The sequence below is a fragment of the Carcharhinus amblyrhynchos genome, chromosome 18 (assembly GCF_965287045.1).
Source record: "Carcharhinus amblyrhynchos chromosome 18, sCarAmb.v2.hapA, whole genome shotgun sequence".
NCBI lineage: Eukaryota > Metazoa > Chordata > Chondrichthyes > Carcharhiniformes > Carcharhinidae > Carcharhinus > Carcharhinus amblyrhynchos.
Window position 1 is genome coordinate 22594162 of NC_137341.1, and position 15000 is coordinate 22609161.

The 15000-nt window shown below is 42.0% G+C and overlaps 1 protein-coding gene across 2 annotated transcripts in view; it reads right to left on the minus strand.

The window, feature by feature from the left end:
* The window catches only part of LOC145354910 (ATP-dependent RNA helicase with zinc finger domain-like), a 377450-nt gene that overhangs the window by 241493 nt on the left and 120957 nt on the right, over positions 1-15000 (minus strand). The window lies entirely within an intron of this gene.

Here is a 15000-nt window from a genome sequence, read left to right on the forward strand (position 1 = left end):
ATATGCTAATTAAATCTGCATCAGGATGATCAAGAAGTCAAATACTGCAGATGCTGGAAATCTGAAATGGAGACAGAAAACACTGGGAAAATACTCAGCAGATTAGGCAGCATTTGTGTCGGGAGAGAAAGAGAGTTAACATTTCAGGTTGGTGACCTTTCATAAGAACAATAAGATATAATTGGTTTGCACAAAAAGCGAGTGGGACAAGGACAAAAAGCAGGTCTATGTTAGGTGGAAGACAAAATAGACAATGACAATAAGGTTAGTTCTCCAGGGCCAAACAGAATGGTGACGGGACAAGAAAAGAAACAAAAAAAAGTGCCAAGAGAAGTATGCTGTTGACTGAAAAAAAATGAAACATGCAAAGAAAAGGAAACAAAATGGTCTGAAATAGTTGAACGTACTATTGAGTACAGAAGGTTGTAAAATGCCTAACTGAAAGATGGGATGCTGTTCCTGAAGCTTACTTTGAGCTTCACAGGAACAGTGCAACAGACACAGATGTCAGAGTAAAAGCAAAGAGGAGAATTAAAGTGACAGGCCACCAGAACGTCAGGGTCTTGTTTGCGGGGTGTTTCTCAAAGTCGTCACCATTTGGTCTCTTCAGTGCCATATTGTGAGCAGCAAATAAAATAGATTGGATTAGAGGAAGTATATGTTACTTTCTGCTTCATCTGCAATTAGTGTTTGGGACCTTGGTTATTGAGGAGATGGTAATAGGGCAGTTGATGCATTTCCTGAATTTCCACGGAAAGGTGCCGTGGAAAGGGAAAGGGACGTATGGATGACTGAGAAATTGGCCAGGGTATTACAGAGGGAATAGACCCTTCAGATTGCTGAAAGGAGCAGAGGGGCAAAGATGTGTTTGGTGGTGGCATCATACTAAACAACATTAGGCAGGATCTGGAGTCTGTTGATTGGAGGAGGCTGTTCAAGGGTAAATCAACATCTGACATGTGGGAGTCTTTCAAATGTCAGTTGATTGGAATTCAGGACTGGCATGTACCTGTGAGGTGAAGGATAAGTGTGGCAAGTATCGGAACCCTGGATAACAAGGGATATTATGAACTTTGTCAAAAAGCAAAAGGAAACATTCATAAGGTCTAAAAGGCTTAAGACAGATGAAGCCCTTGAAGACAATAAAGAAAGTCGGAAGAAACTTAAGGACAGTTAGGAGGGCTAAAAGGGGTCCTTGACAAATTGGATTAAAGAAAATCTTAAGGCATGTTATAAAGAGTAAGGGGGTAGCCACGGAAAGGGTTGGTCCACTAAAGGATAGTGGAGGGAATCTATCCATAGAACCAGAGGGTACTGGCAAGATACTAAATGAATACTTTGCCTCAGTATTCACCAAAGAGAAGGACTTGTGGATGAGGACTCTAGGGTAGAGTGTGTAGATATTCTGGGTCATGTCACTATCAAAAAGGTGGTGATATTGGGCGTTTTAAAAAGCATTAAAGTAGATTAGACCCCAGGGCCTGATGGGATCTACCCTAGAATACTGCGGGAGGCAAGGGAGGAAATTGCTGGGGCCCTGACAGAAATCTTTGTATCCCCATTGGCACTAGATGAAGTTCCAGAGGACTGGAGAATAGCCAACGTTGTTCCATTGTTTAAGGAGGGCAGCAGCGATAATCCAGCAAATTGCAGGCCTGTGAGCCATACGTCAGTGGTAGGGAAATTATTGGAAAAGATTCTTCGGGACAGGATTTACTCACATTTGGAAACAAATGGGCTTATTAGTGATGGTCAGCATGGTTTGGTGAAGGGGAGGTCGTGCCTCACTAACTTGATCGAATTTTTCGAGGAAGTAATGAAGATGATAGATGAAGGAAAGGCAGTGGATGTTGTTTCTGTGGACTTCAGTAAAGCTTTTGACAAAGTACCTCATGATAGGCTGGTATGAAAAGTGAAGTCACACGGGGTCAGAAGAGAGCTAGCAAGATGTATACATAACTGGCTTCGGCCAACGTTGTTTACCTGATACGCTGCAGGAAAGGATGTCCCGAGGCATGGTACATTTGGGAGACCATGCAGACGCTACAACAACAGATGAATGAATACCACTTGGCAATCACCAGGCAAGAGTGTTCTCTTCCTGTTGGGGAACACTTTAGTGGCCACAGGCATTCGGCCTCTGATCTTCCAATAAGCATTCTCCAAGGCGGCCTTCACAACTCACAACAATGCAGAGTCACTGAGCAGAGACTGATAGCCAAGTTCCACACACATGGGGACGGCATCAACCAGGACCTTGGGTTCATGTCATGTCATATGGATTACTATCTGTAATCCCTATGACTTGCCTGGGCTTGCAAAACCTCACTACCTGTCCCAGCTGGAGACAATACACAACTCTTTAACCTGTGCTTAACGTTCTCTCCACTCACATTGTATATACCTTTAAGACTTGATTACCTGTAAAGACTCCAGTCATTATTTTGTAAATTGAGTTTGTGTCTTTATATGCCCTGTTTGTGAACAGAACTCCCACTCACCTGACGAAGGGGCAGTGCTCGGAAAGCTAGTGGCTTTTGCCACCATATAAACCTGCTGACCTTTAACTTGGTGTTACGAGATTTCTTATTGTGTTTACCCCAGTCCAACACCAGCATCTCCACATCTTGGCCACAGAAAACAGAGGGTGGCAGTAGAGAGGAGCTTTTCTGAATGGAAGGCTGTTATCAGAGATATTCCACAAGAATCAGTCCTGGGATCTTTGTTGTCTGTAGTATATATAAATGATTTGGAGGACAATGCAGCTGGTCTGATTAGTAAGTTTGCAAGTGACACAAAAATTGGTGGACGCATAGAGTGAAGAGGATTGTCAGAGGCTACAGCAAGATATAAACCAGTTGGAGAAATGGCAGATGGAGTTTAATTCAGACAAATGTGAAGTAATGTATTTTGGAAGATCCAAAGCATGTAGGAATTATACAGTAAATGGTAGAACCTGAAGAGTATTGACAGGCAGAGAGACCTGGGCATATATGTCCACCGATCACTAAAAATGGCAACGCAGGTGGATAAGGTAGTCAAGGCGGTATATGGCATGCTTGCCTTCATCAATCAGGGCACTGAGTACAAAAATTGGCAGGTCATGCTGCAGCTGCACAGAACCTTAGTTGGGCCTCATTTACACTAGTGTGTACAGTTCTGGTCGCCACACTACCAGAAAAATGTGAATGTTTTGGAGAGGATACGAAGAGGTTTACCAGGATGTTGCTGCTCTGGAGGGTATTAACTATGAGGAGAGGTTGGAAAAATTTGGTTTGTTTTCACTGGAGCAACAGAGATTTACAAGATTACGAGCGGCAAGGACAGAGTGGATAGTCAGACGTTCTTTCCCAGCGTAGAAAAGTCAAGTACTAGGGGATGTTGGTTTAAGATGCGTGAGGAAAAGTTTAGAGGAGATACGTGAGGCAAGTTTTTTTTTTACACAGAGGGTGGTGAATGTCTGGAACGCGCTACTCGAGGTGGTGGTGGGAGCAGGTACAGTAGCGGCATTTAAGGGGCATCTAGACGAATACATGAATAGGATGGGAATGGAAGAATACAGACTCCATGAGTGCAAACAGTTTTAATTTAGCAGGCATCATGATCGGCACAGGCTTGAATTGTTGAAGGGCCTGTTCCGATGCTGCACTGTTCTTTGGTAAAGGTGGTGGAAATGGTGCCATATCCTGCTCTTGTACTGAATTGGAAAACTTTCAACTTTGCTTCCAATTTCTACTCTTCTCTCAGTTTCCATGGTCCACCTCCAACTCTTCCCTTCCTTAACTTCTCGGTTTCCCCTTCTGGCTGTAAGCTGTCAAACAATATTCATTATAAGACCACCAACTCCCACAGCTACCTCCATTACATTGTCTCAAATGCTACACCCTACAAGGACTTCATGTCATGATATTTCCAGTTTCTCTGCCTCCATCACATCTGTTCCGGGCCGACAATCTTCCAATACAGTGCTTCTGAGATGTCTCTTTGTTTTCCACAACTGAGGATCACCCCCTGCCCCCACCATTGACAGGTCTCTCAATTATGTCCACCACCTCTCCCACATTTCTGCTCTCATCCTTTCCTCTCCCTCCCAGAACCACGGCAGGGTCACCCTTGCCATCATACTATTACCCATGTTCAACAGTTAATTTTCTATCAATTCTGCCACCTTCAGCATGATGTCACTACCAAACACATCTTCTCCTCCCCTCCTAACTTTCATAATTTCAAAGGGATCATTCCTTCTATGGTACCCTGGCCCATTCCTCAGTCACCCAAACCAGCCCAACTCGTTCCCATGGTACCTTTCCGTGCAAATGCAGGTGATGTAACAACTGTGTTGCATTTGGAAAAGTTAAATCAAGGTGGGACTTTCATGGTGAATGGTAGGACCTTAGCAAGTATAAGAACATAAGAAATAGGAGCAGGAGCAGGCCATCTAGCCCTTTGAGCTTGCCCTGCCATTCTATAAGATCACGGCTGATCTGAAGTGGATCAGTTCCACTTTCCCGCTTTCTCCCCATAACCCTTAATTCCCTTGCCTACCAAAAACCTATCTATTCGTGTCTTAAATATATTTAGCAAGGTAGCCGCCACCACTTCAACGGGCAGAGAATTCCAGAGATTCACCACCCTTTGAGTGAAGAAGTTCGTCCTCAACTCCGATCTAAACTGCCCCCCCCCCCAACCCCCCCTAATCTTGAGGCTGTGCCCTCTAGTCCTGCTGTCCTTTCTGAGCAGGAAGAATCTCTCTACCTCTACCCTATCCATCCCCTTCATTATCTTATACATCTCTATAAGATCCCCCCTCATCCTTCTAAACTCCAACGAGTACAAACCCAGTCTATTCAGCCTCTCTTCATAGTTCAACCCCCTCACCTCCAGTATCAGCCTAGTGAACCTCCTCTGCACTCCTTCCAAGGCCAAAATATCCTTGCGCAAGTGCGGCAACCAAAACTGCACACAGTACTCCAGCTGCGGCCTCACCAGTGCCCTGTACAGTTGCAGCAAGACGCCCTGCTTTCATATTCTAAGTATCATAAATACAGGTGCACCATTCTCTAAAGGTGGCGTCACAGGTAGGTAGGGCATGCTGGCCTTCATCAATCAGGGCACTGAGTATAGAAGTTGGAAAGTTATGTTGCAGTTGTACAGGACATTGCTGAGGCTGCACTTGGAGTTGTGTTCAGTTTTGGTCCCCTTGATATAGGGAAGATGTTATTAAACTGGAAAGAGTGGAGAAGAGATTTACAAGATTGTTGCCAGGCCTCAAGGGACTGAGTTATAGGGAGAGACGGGACAGACGAGGATTTTTTCCTTTGGAGCATAGGAGACCAAGGAGTGATCTTACAGAGGTGTAAAAGATTATGAGAAGAATGGATATGGTGAATGCACTCTGTCTTTTTCCCAAGGTTGGGGACTCGAGAACTAGAGGGCGTAAGTTTAATTTAAAGGGGAAAGAATTAATGGGAACTTGAGGAGCAACTTTGTTTAACAGAGGGAGGTACGTATGTGGAATGAGCTGCCGGAGGAGGCGGTTGAGGCAGGGGCATTGACAACATTTGAAAGGCATTTGGACAGATACACGGATGGGAAGTGTCACTAATGCAGGCAAATGGGGTTAGCTTAGGTGGGTTTTTTGGTTGGTGTGGACCAGTTAGGGCCAAAAGGCCTGTCTCCTTGCTGTAGATTCTATCTGCCCTTTTACCTCTGCTCTGTACACTGTCCCAAACACTCCTTCCAGGTGAAGCCGCAATTTACATGAACTTCTTTCAATCTAAATTTGTTTTTCAATCCCATTTCCTCTCCTTTTCTTTGCTTGTTTTGTTTCTTTCTTTCAGTCAGCAGCACACCTGCTCTAGGCACATCATCTGTTTTTTTTCTTGCCCCATCTCCATTCCCTTTGACCCTGGAGGACTAAGTTTTCTGTCATTTGATCTCTCCTGTTTTTCAACCAATCACAGACCTTCCATTTTTCCCTGTTCCACCCAGCCCTTGCTCAAAGTTAACAATATAGCTAAATTTTCACAGTTCACAGACCCAAAATGTTAACTCTGTTTCTCTCGCAACACAGATGCTGCCTAACCTGCTGAGTTTTTTTCCAGCATTTTCTGTTTGTATCAGGATAAATTTGGGTTAAGGAATGAATCTGTATTCGTGAGATAGGGCAATATTCATCTAGTATGACAGTTTAACGACCTGAGGCAGTCAAGTGGACTTTTATCTCCAGCCAAGTGAAGAAGTCTCAATCCCAATGTATGATTCATCCAGATTTTTAGTCTCTCCCTCCTAATACATCAAAATAGACAATTACCAAGTATGTATTAGAATAGCGCAAGTTTTTAAACAGTTCACAATTTATACCCATTTTACAAATAATTGTTAGCATTACTTTTATATAGCCATCAACAACTTAATCAATATTTATTTTCAGTTCTATTTCTGTCATATAAAATTTACACTTCCCTCAACTAAGAATGTTCTCTTCTTATGAAAGGAGAAAATATAGTAAGCTTCTCCAAATTTGGAATCAGCTAAGATAAGGATGGAAAAATGTCACAAGGAGAAATGTCATGGAACCCAGAAGGATCAGAAAGTAAGACTCGAGCAGACTGCAGAGCAGTGGTTGTGAAGCTTGATGGAATATCAAAGTATGAGGATTTTTGAGCGGGTCCTCTGAGGAACAGAGAGCAAATGAAGTGGGAGAAGTCCTTAGTGAGTACTTTACATCAGTATTCACAAAGGAGGAGGATGTGGTGAATGATAAGTGTACAAAGGAGAATGTTGACATTCTAGGACATATTAAGATAAAAACAGAGGTGTGAAAAACATTAAAGGTAGACAAGCCTCCAAGGTTAGATAGGGTCTATCCCAGAATTCTGAGAAAGGCGAGGGAAGAAATTGCTGAGGCCTTGGCCAAAATCTTTGTATCCTCTTTAGCCAAGGGCAAGGTACCAGAGGATTGGAGAGTAGCTAACATTGCTCCTCTATTTAAAAAGGGCAGAAGAGACAATCTGGGAAATTACAGGCCTGTGAGCCTTACATCAGTGGTGGGAAAATTACTGGAGAAGATTCTTAGACACAGGATGTACTCACATCTGGAAGAGAACAGGCTTACTAGCGATAGGCATCATGGTTTTGTGAAAGGGAGGTCATGTCTCACAGACTTGTTTGAATTCTTTGACGAAGTGATACCAAAAATTGACCAGGGCAGGGCAGTGGATGTTGCATGTATGGACCTTAGTAAAGCCTTCTATAAGGTTCCTTATGGCAGGCTGATACAGAAGGTGAAATCATGTGGGATCCGAGGTGTGCTGGTAAGATAGATTCAAAACTGGCTTGGGCATAGAAAGCAGAGAGCAGCAGTGGGAGGGTACTTTTCTAACTGGAGGTCTGCGACAAGTGGTGTTCCACAAGGATCAGTGCTGGGACCTCTATTGTTTGTAACACAATTTGGAGGAAAATGGAGGTAGTCTGATTAGTAAATTTGCAGATGATACAAAAATTGGGGGAGTAGCAGATGGCGAATAGGATTGTCCAAGGATACAGCAGGATATAAATCAGCTGGAAGCTTCAGCTGAAAAATGGCAGATGGAATTTAACCCAGACAAATGTGAGGTTTGGAAGGTCCATTGCAGAAGGAAAGTTTACAGTAAATGGTAGAGCCCTTAGAAATATTAAAAATAACAGAGGGATCTAAGTATGCAGGTCCACAGTTCTCTGAAGATGGCAACTCAGGTGGACAAGGTGGTCAAGGAGGTGTATGGCATGCTGGCCTTTATTAGTCAGGGCATTAGGTATAGGAATTGGAAAATCATGTTGCAGCTGTACAAGACTTTGGTTAAGCCACATTTGGAGTATTATGTACAATTTTGGTTGTTACAGTCCCAGAAGGATGTTGATTCACTGGAAAATGTACAGAAGACATTTACCAAGATGTTGCCTGGTTTGGAGGATATGGATTATGAAAAAAGGTTGAACAAACTTGGATTGTCGGAGGATGAGGGGGGACCTGATTGAGGTTTACAAGATTACAATAGGCTTGGATAGAGTGGACAGTCAGAGTCTTTTTCCCAAGGTCGAAGGGTCAGTTACTTGGGGGCATAGGTTGAGAGTGAGGGGGAGAAAGTTTAAGAGAGGTGTAAGGAGAAAGTTTTTCACACAGACGGTGGTGAATGCCTGGAAGAAGGTGGTAGAAACAGATTCTATAACAATGTTCAAGAGGCATCTGGATGGATTCATGAATAGGGAGGAAATAGAGGGATATGAACCACGTAGAGGTTTAAAAAAAATTAGATGAGAGAGGCATCTGTGTTGGACAAACTTGGTGGGTCTGTTCCTGTGCTGTACTGTTCTCAAGTAGGTCAGTGCAAAAGGGGATGATAGGTTGGCAGGACCTTTGGACAATTTGGAGTTAATGATGGATGACGGTCAGGATGCTTGAAGGAGAGCAATCTGAAAGGTTGCAAATTGGTGAATGTCGGTTTCAGTCACCGTGGTAAAATGGTAGGAGCAGAAGCAAGCACAGTTGCAGAGGTGAAAATAAACAGTTTTGCTGATGAGTAAGAAAAAAGTCTAAAGTTCCTTTCTAAGTCTGTCTGGATCTGACAGAACATAAAAGTTGCAGACAGCTTGATCCAGCCTAGGTGTGCAGACACGTGGGCTGAATGGCCTGCTTCTGTACTGCAACACTTCCGTGATTCTGATTCTTAAGATCATGAATGGAGTAGTTCTTAAATTCCTCAGTTGACATGGAAGTAATCCAGAGGCAGTTAATCTCAAGTGTCTGGGATGGTGAGGTGGAGTGGGTAGGGTCAGGAAACTTCAGACATGTTTCAGCCATGCTCTATCAGTTAAACAGATCAACAAAGAATCCAAAATATTTGTCATAGAGTCTAGAGGTTTATGGCGTGGAAACAGGCCCTTTGGCCCAACTTATCCATGCCGCCCTTTAAAACCCCTAAGTTAGTCCCAATTGCCTGCATTTGGCCCACATCCCTCTATACCCATCTTACCCCTGTATCTGTCTAAATGCTTTTTAAAAGCCAAAAATGTACCCACCCCTACTACTACCTCTGACAGCTTGTTCCAGACACTCAACGTATTTTGTGCGAAAAAGTTGCCTCTCTGGACACTTTTGTAATTCTCCCCTCTCATCTTAAACCTGTTCCCTCTAGTTTTAGACTGCTCTGCCTTTGGGAAAAGATACTGACTATCTATGCCCCTCATTATTTCATAGACTTCTATAAGATCACCCCTCAACCTTCTACGCTCCAGAGAAAAAAGTGCCAGTCGATCCAGCCTCTCCTTATAACTCAATCCATCAAGTCCCGGTAGCATCCTAGTAAATCTTTTCTGTACTCTTTCTAGTTTAATAATATCCTTTCTGTAATAGGGTGACCAAAATTGTACACAGTATTCCAAGTGTTGCCTTACCAATGCCTTGTACAACTTCAACAAGACGCCCCAACTCTTATATTCAGTGTTCTGACCAATGAAACCAAGCATAGTGAATGCCTTCTTCACCACTGTGACTCCACTTTCAAGGAACTATGAACATGTACCCCTAGATCTCTGCTCTGTAACTCTCCCCAACGCCTTACCATTAACTGACTAAGTCCTGCCCTGGTTCAATCAACCGACATGCATCATCTTGCATATATCTAAATTAAACTCCAACTACCATTCATCAGCGCACTGGTCCAATTGATCAAAATCCCGCTGCAATCCAAGATAATCTTCTTCACTGTCCATTATGGACTAATCTTGGTATCATCTGTAAACTTACTAACCATGCTTGCTATATTCTCATCCAAATCATTAATATAAACGACAAATAACGGTGGACCCAGCACTGATCCCTTAGACAAACCGCTGGTCACAAACCTCCAGTTTGAAAAACAACTCTGTCTTCAGTCAAGAAACCAATTTTGTATCCATTTAGCTACCTCACCCCGGATCCCATGAGATTTAACCTTATGCAACAACCTATCCTGTGGTACCTTGTTAAAAGCCTTGCTAAAGTCCATGTAAACAACAACACCAACTGCAGTGCTCTCCTCTACCTTTGTGGGTATATCTGCCTTCTTGTCACTCAGTAAAATGTCTGAGCAATATCAGTTGGCAAAAGGGAAACTGAAAGGATTTCATTTGAGAGAAGACGAGAAACTGTGATAAGACGGAGAAGATAGGAAATTACATCTTAATGATAAGCAACAGAACCATAGACATTCACAGCAGAGAAGGTTGTCCTACACTCCATTGTTGGTATCAACTTTTTGCTGGAGCAAACGAAATGTAATGCCACTGTTTCACTCTTACCCCAGAGGCCTGTGTCAACTTAGCCTACTTGGTGCCTACTTAGCTGTTTTCTCTTAAAGGATGCATTTATCTGTCTCAAACACTTTCTAAGAAAGTGTTCCAAACTCCAATATCACTATGCAGAAATTTTGCCTAACCTCTTACCTCTCCACTTACAAGGCCACTCTTAAAATTGATCAACTTTTGCCACCGTATCACCACACCATAACAGTCTTTCACTGGTTGGCCTATAAAAACTTGCTATAATTCCTCTTAATCTTTTCTGCCTCAGGTGGAACATCCCAGTATCTCCAGTCTTCCCTCAAAGGAAGTTTCTCATCCTTGGCATCAATCTGATTAAGAAGAAACTAAATTGGAATTTGAGGGCAGGAAATGAAAAGGATTTGAAGCAAAAGGTGAAAGAGCAGAGTGAATGAAAAATAGTGCCCAGGGAATTGCAACACTGTTTAGGCTTGACAAAATAAATGCAGAAAATGCTGGAAATGCTCAGCAGCATTTGTGGAAAGAGGAACAGAGTTAACATTTCAGGTCATGATCTTTCATCAGAACCATTTCCACTATCAGCAGCATTTTGCTTATAGATTCGACTTGACAAAAGCCACACTGCTGCCATCATTTGTGTGGGTGAAGTGGAATCAGGTGAGGGGGTTAATGTGAGGGGGAGAAGGAGTCTAGTTTCTGAGCCAAAGATATCAGATTCATTTTGTTGGATACTAAAGGTATCATTTGTGAGATGGCAGACATTTCTGAGGACTACACGACTTGGTCAGCGGTCAATGTGCCACCAGTGGAATGGATTAAGATTCAGTGGAAGGTTAAAAGACACAGGGGTTGTTTCTCTGATGGGGAGCAGGTTGGGGGTGAGATACTAACCATCAATGAACAAAAAGGGACTCAGAGCTGATATTCTTGGGAAAGTGAGTGACGAATGCTAGAATTGCCAAGACTAAGGATATTAATGGTGTAGTAGGACTAGTCTGTGGGTTTATTAGAGCTCAAAAGAAACCAAAATCTCTCATTACATTTTCTACCCACAGCCAAGATGTGTTCTTTGCAAGACTACATAGTTAAAATTGAATCTATTTAGCTGAAGGTAAAATGTGTGTGTGGGCTGAGACATGTCTCCAGTGACTTTGGTTAACAACTTAAGGGCTTATTTAGGTTGGTCTGAGCGGGAGTAGTGATTAGTTTTTAAACACTAGGTGGCAATTTTTTAAAAAAACACCTATAGCAGAGTCAGTGATGTTCTGTACTCTCTCCCCTAAAATGAAACAGAAATTCCAACTATCACTGTATCTCAATCTTTTCATTACAAATATTTCATTCCACATTTCGTACATGCAGGATTAATCTAAACCAACAAATGAGCTTTCTTTTTTACTTTGAAAGCAGCTCATTTTCATCCATTGCATACGCCACATAAGGTGAAACAAAACAGTGCGATGAAGTTGATAATCAGCAGAGATAGTCATTTATGCAAAGGGATGACATGGTTCAATAAGTGGATTTGGAGCAGTAAGCATGTTGTTTCAACTATGTTCATTCAGCTCCCTCACACTGTTATGCTAAATAACTGCCATCATAGCATCTCCATTATGTTACCAATGCTCCGCATTTGAATAAACCTCTTCCACATACATGAGCAATACAAAATCATAACATTTGATCTTTTGCAATCCACATCAGGAGAATCTGTATTTTTTATCTGACCACCTCTCTACATTTTCAGTTTCCAATCAGCAATCCAAGTAGCTTTTCTGATTTTCTAATATGATTTACAAAGCTGCAGAGAAATTAGATCGCACTACTAGACCATGCTCCAGTTAAAGATGCCAGGGAATTGAAGTGCAAGGTTCCTTAATTATATTTTTTTGTTGCACTTTTAGAAGGAATTGTCCTGCTGCAGCATTAGAAAGGTAATAGACAATTTACTTCTTAATCTACCAATGAAAAAGTTACAATATTAATTACAGAATGTTATATAATACTGGATATTTGTCACAGAAACTTTCAAACACGGTAAAAACGTGGTGGCAGAACTTCAGCCAATAAAAATATTATAAACCAGGAATAACATCCATTAGGATAAGCAGACCAAAAAGGAGCTGGATTCTTGAATCCACTGACTATTTTCTGGCTGAAGTTCCACAGTTACCTGCCATTCTCCAAAAGCTCAAGGAAATGGCCAAGACTTTTGCATAAGCTTTGATAATAAACATGCAAGCTATTGCCAGGAACGCAAGTATGGAATGAGGATCTCAGATAAACCACATTCTCCCCTCACCCAACTCCAGCTTTTCTGATTAAATGTAAATCAAAACTATTAACTCTGTTTCTCTGTCCACAAAGGCAGACAGACCTGCTGCATATTTCCAGCATTTTCTGCTTTTATATAACTTTTCCCAGCAATGTTTACTGACATAGGGAGCTCAGCCAGTTTTATATTCCTAAACTCAAATAAATTGAGTCTGACTTGCTACTCTACAATTATCTGCTGAATCCAGCATAGTCCAGAAATAGAACCAGAAGCTCTCCTGATCAGTTTGGTCCACCTGTCAACCAGATAACTAAACTCAGCCAAGAGAGGAAACCCATTTTCTTTTTTAAATCTCTGAAAGAGGAAATTACTGACTCGAGGGAATTTCTTTGCCTAACTTGTATTGTTCCCTTCTTATTGTATATATTATCCCAATGGAGGTTTTCATGATGCACATACAATACTATCAACTCTGCCAGTCCCATTCTCTCAATCTTTTCCCTCAGCATAGCAATTTTCTTTCCTCTTCTGTTGCTCATCAAAACTCTTTTGAAAGGCATTATTTATTTTGTTTCCACCACATTTATGCAGTGCATTCCAGTTTGTAACAGCTCATGGCGTAATAAATTCCTCCTGTCACCATTTTCCTTTTCAGTTGTCCTCTGGTTCTCAATCTTATTGCAAATGGGGAGAGTTTCCCCTTTCTACTCTCTTCCTTTTATGAGTTTGAACACCTCTGTCAAATCTCTCTCAATGTCCTCTACTTTAAAGGAAAGTAACCTCAGTTTCTCCAATCTATGTAATTGAAGTCTCTCATCCCTGGAATCACTCTCGCAAACCTTCTCTGGAGCTCTCTCAAGCCTTTACATTCTTAATAAACTGTGGTGCCCAGACAAAAAACATTTTTTATTACATTATAACATTAAAAGCAATGTCATTTAAAATTGAATATTTTAGATTTTCTCCAAGTATTTCAAAGCTAAAAATGGCAAGATTCCGCAGGATCAGTTCAACACTAATGGACACTTAGATTTGTGCTGCATTCCCAAAATGGCAGTGTTATTTAAGTCTGCTGTAAAACAGGGGTAAAAACTGCCAATATTTGGTGATACAACAGGCCTGAGAGGCTTGCTAAAAGCACTGACACTAGCAAAGATCTCACGATATAAAAGCACCTAGATTGTGTCTTTAATTGAGTCTAATCATGTTCAGTTGACTTGAACCAAACTGTCTAGTAGCGTCATTTGATTTTAAAAAATGGTCACAGGATCAGTAGATCAGTATAACACAAGATAGATAATTTGATCAATCTTTACTTATGCATCCAGAAAGATCCTAAATCTTGCTCCTGCATCACCACCACATTCCCCACCTCTTGAAAACTGATTTCTGCATTCCATCGTCATGGAAGATTTCTGAATTGTCACCTCATTAACTTGCTAAATCTAAAAACCATAGGGCAAAATTTCCTCCCAAAGATTTTAAGGGCAGAATTTTCCCATGCCACCCACCATGGGAATCCATTGATCTCAGGTGGGATTTTCGGTCTTGGGGCAAGTGCAGCTGGAAAATCCTGCCCAAAATGTAATAATGGCAAGAAAATGGAGTTGTCCACACCAGTCTTTTCCAGAGCTCCACATTGCATCTCCCAGCACTCGGTCATCTTTGTTTGACAACTGGGAGCTTTGCATCGTTTCGGGGAGAGTGGGGTGGGGAGGTGGGGGGAGGGTAAAGATCTAAAGTCATCTTCAGAGCATTCGGGTACCATTCCGCAGGGCTCCCCCAATCTGTCAGTTAACCAGGAGACCTGCACCCCCTGCCCCCCCCCCCCCCCCCACCTCATTGGCAGTAGTCACCACCACCCCCCCTCCACCCCCCATAACAAAGGCCATTGGCATTAGGGCACCAGGTCTCTACCAATGGATGCCCTGGCCAATCCCCAACATGCACATCCACCCCCATCGTGAACCCCTCTGTGACCCATCCCCTGTACAAGCCTTCTTACCACAGACAGGCATATTGATGGTACACAAAATAAACATGTCCAACTGTATTCATGATTTTAAACATCATCTACATTAACATCTAATAATGAGTCCACCAAGGCCTTTTAGAATTAAATGTTTGGCACTTGTAATTCAGGTTTAGGGAAGAAAGATTTTATGTTCAGAAAGCACCGTAATTGGCATTAAACTGATGTTTGAAAACAGCAGATATATGTATTTCTACAAATATTCAGGAAAAACAAAGTCGGACACTATTTTAATTGCAGCATTTGTGAAATATTTACTATATCTCTGCACCAATCATTGCACTAGCATAGTGCTAATACAGAAAGGTATAAGCAAATAAAATAATTCAACTTACACTGAGAAGTGCTACCTTAAATTTGAGAAATGACTGAACTGCGACTAGATTTAATC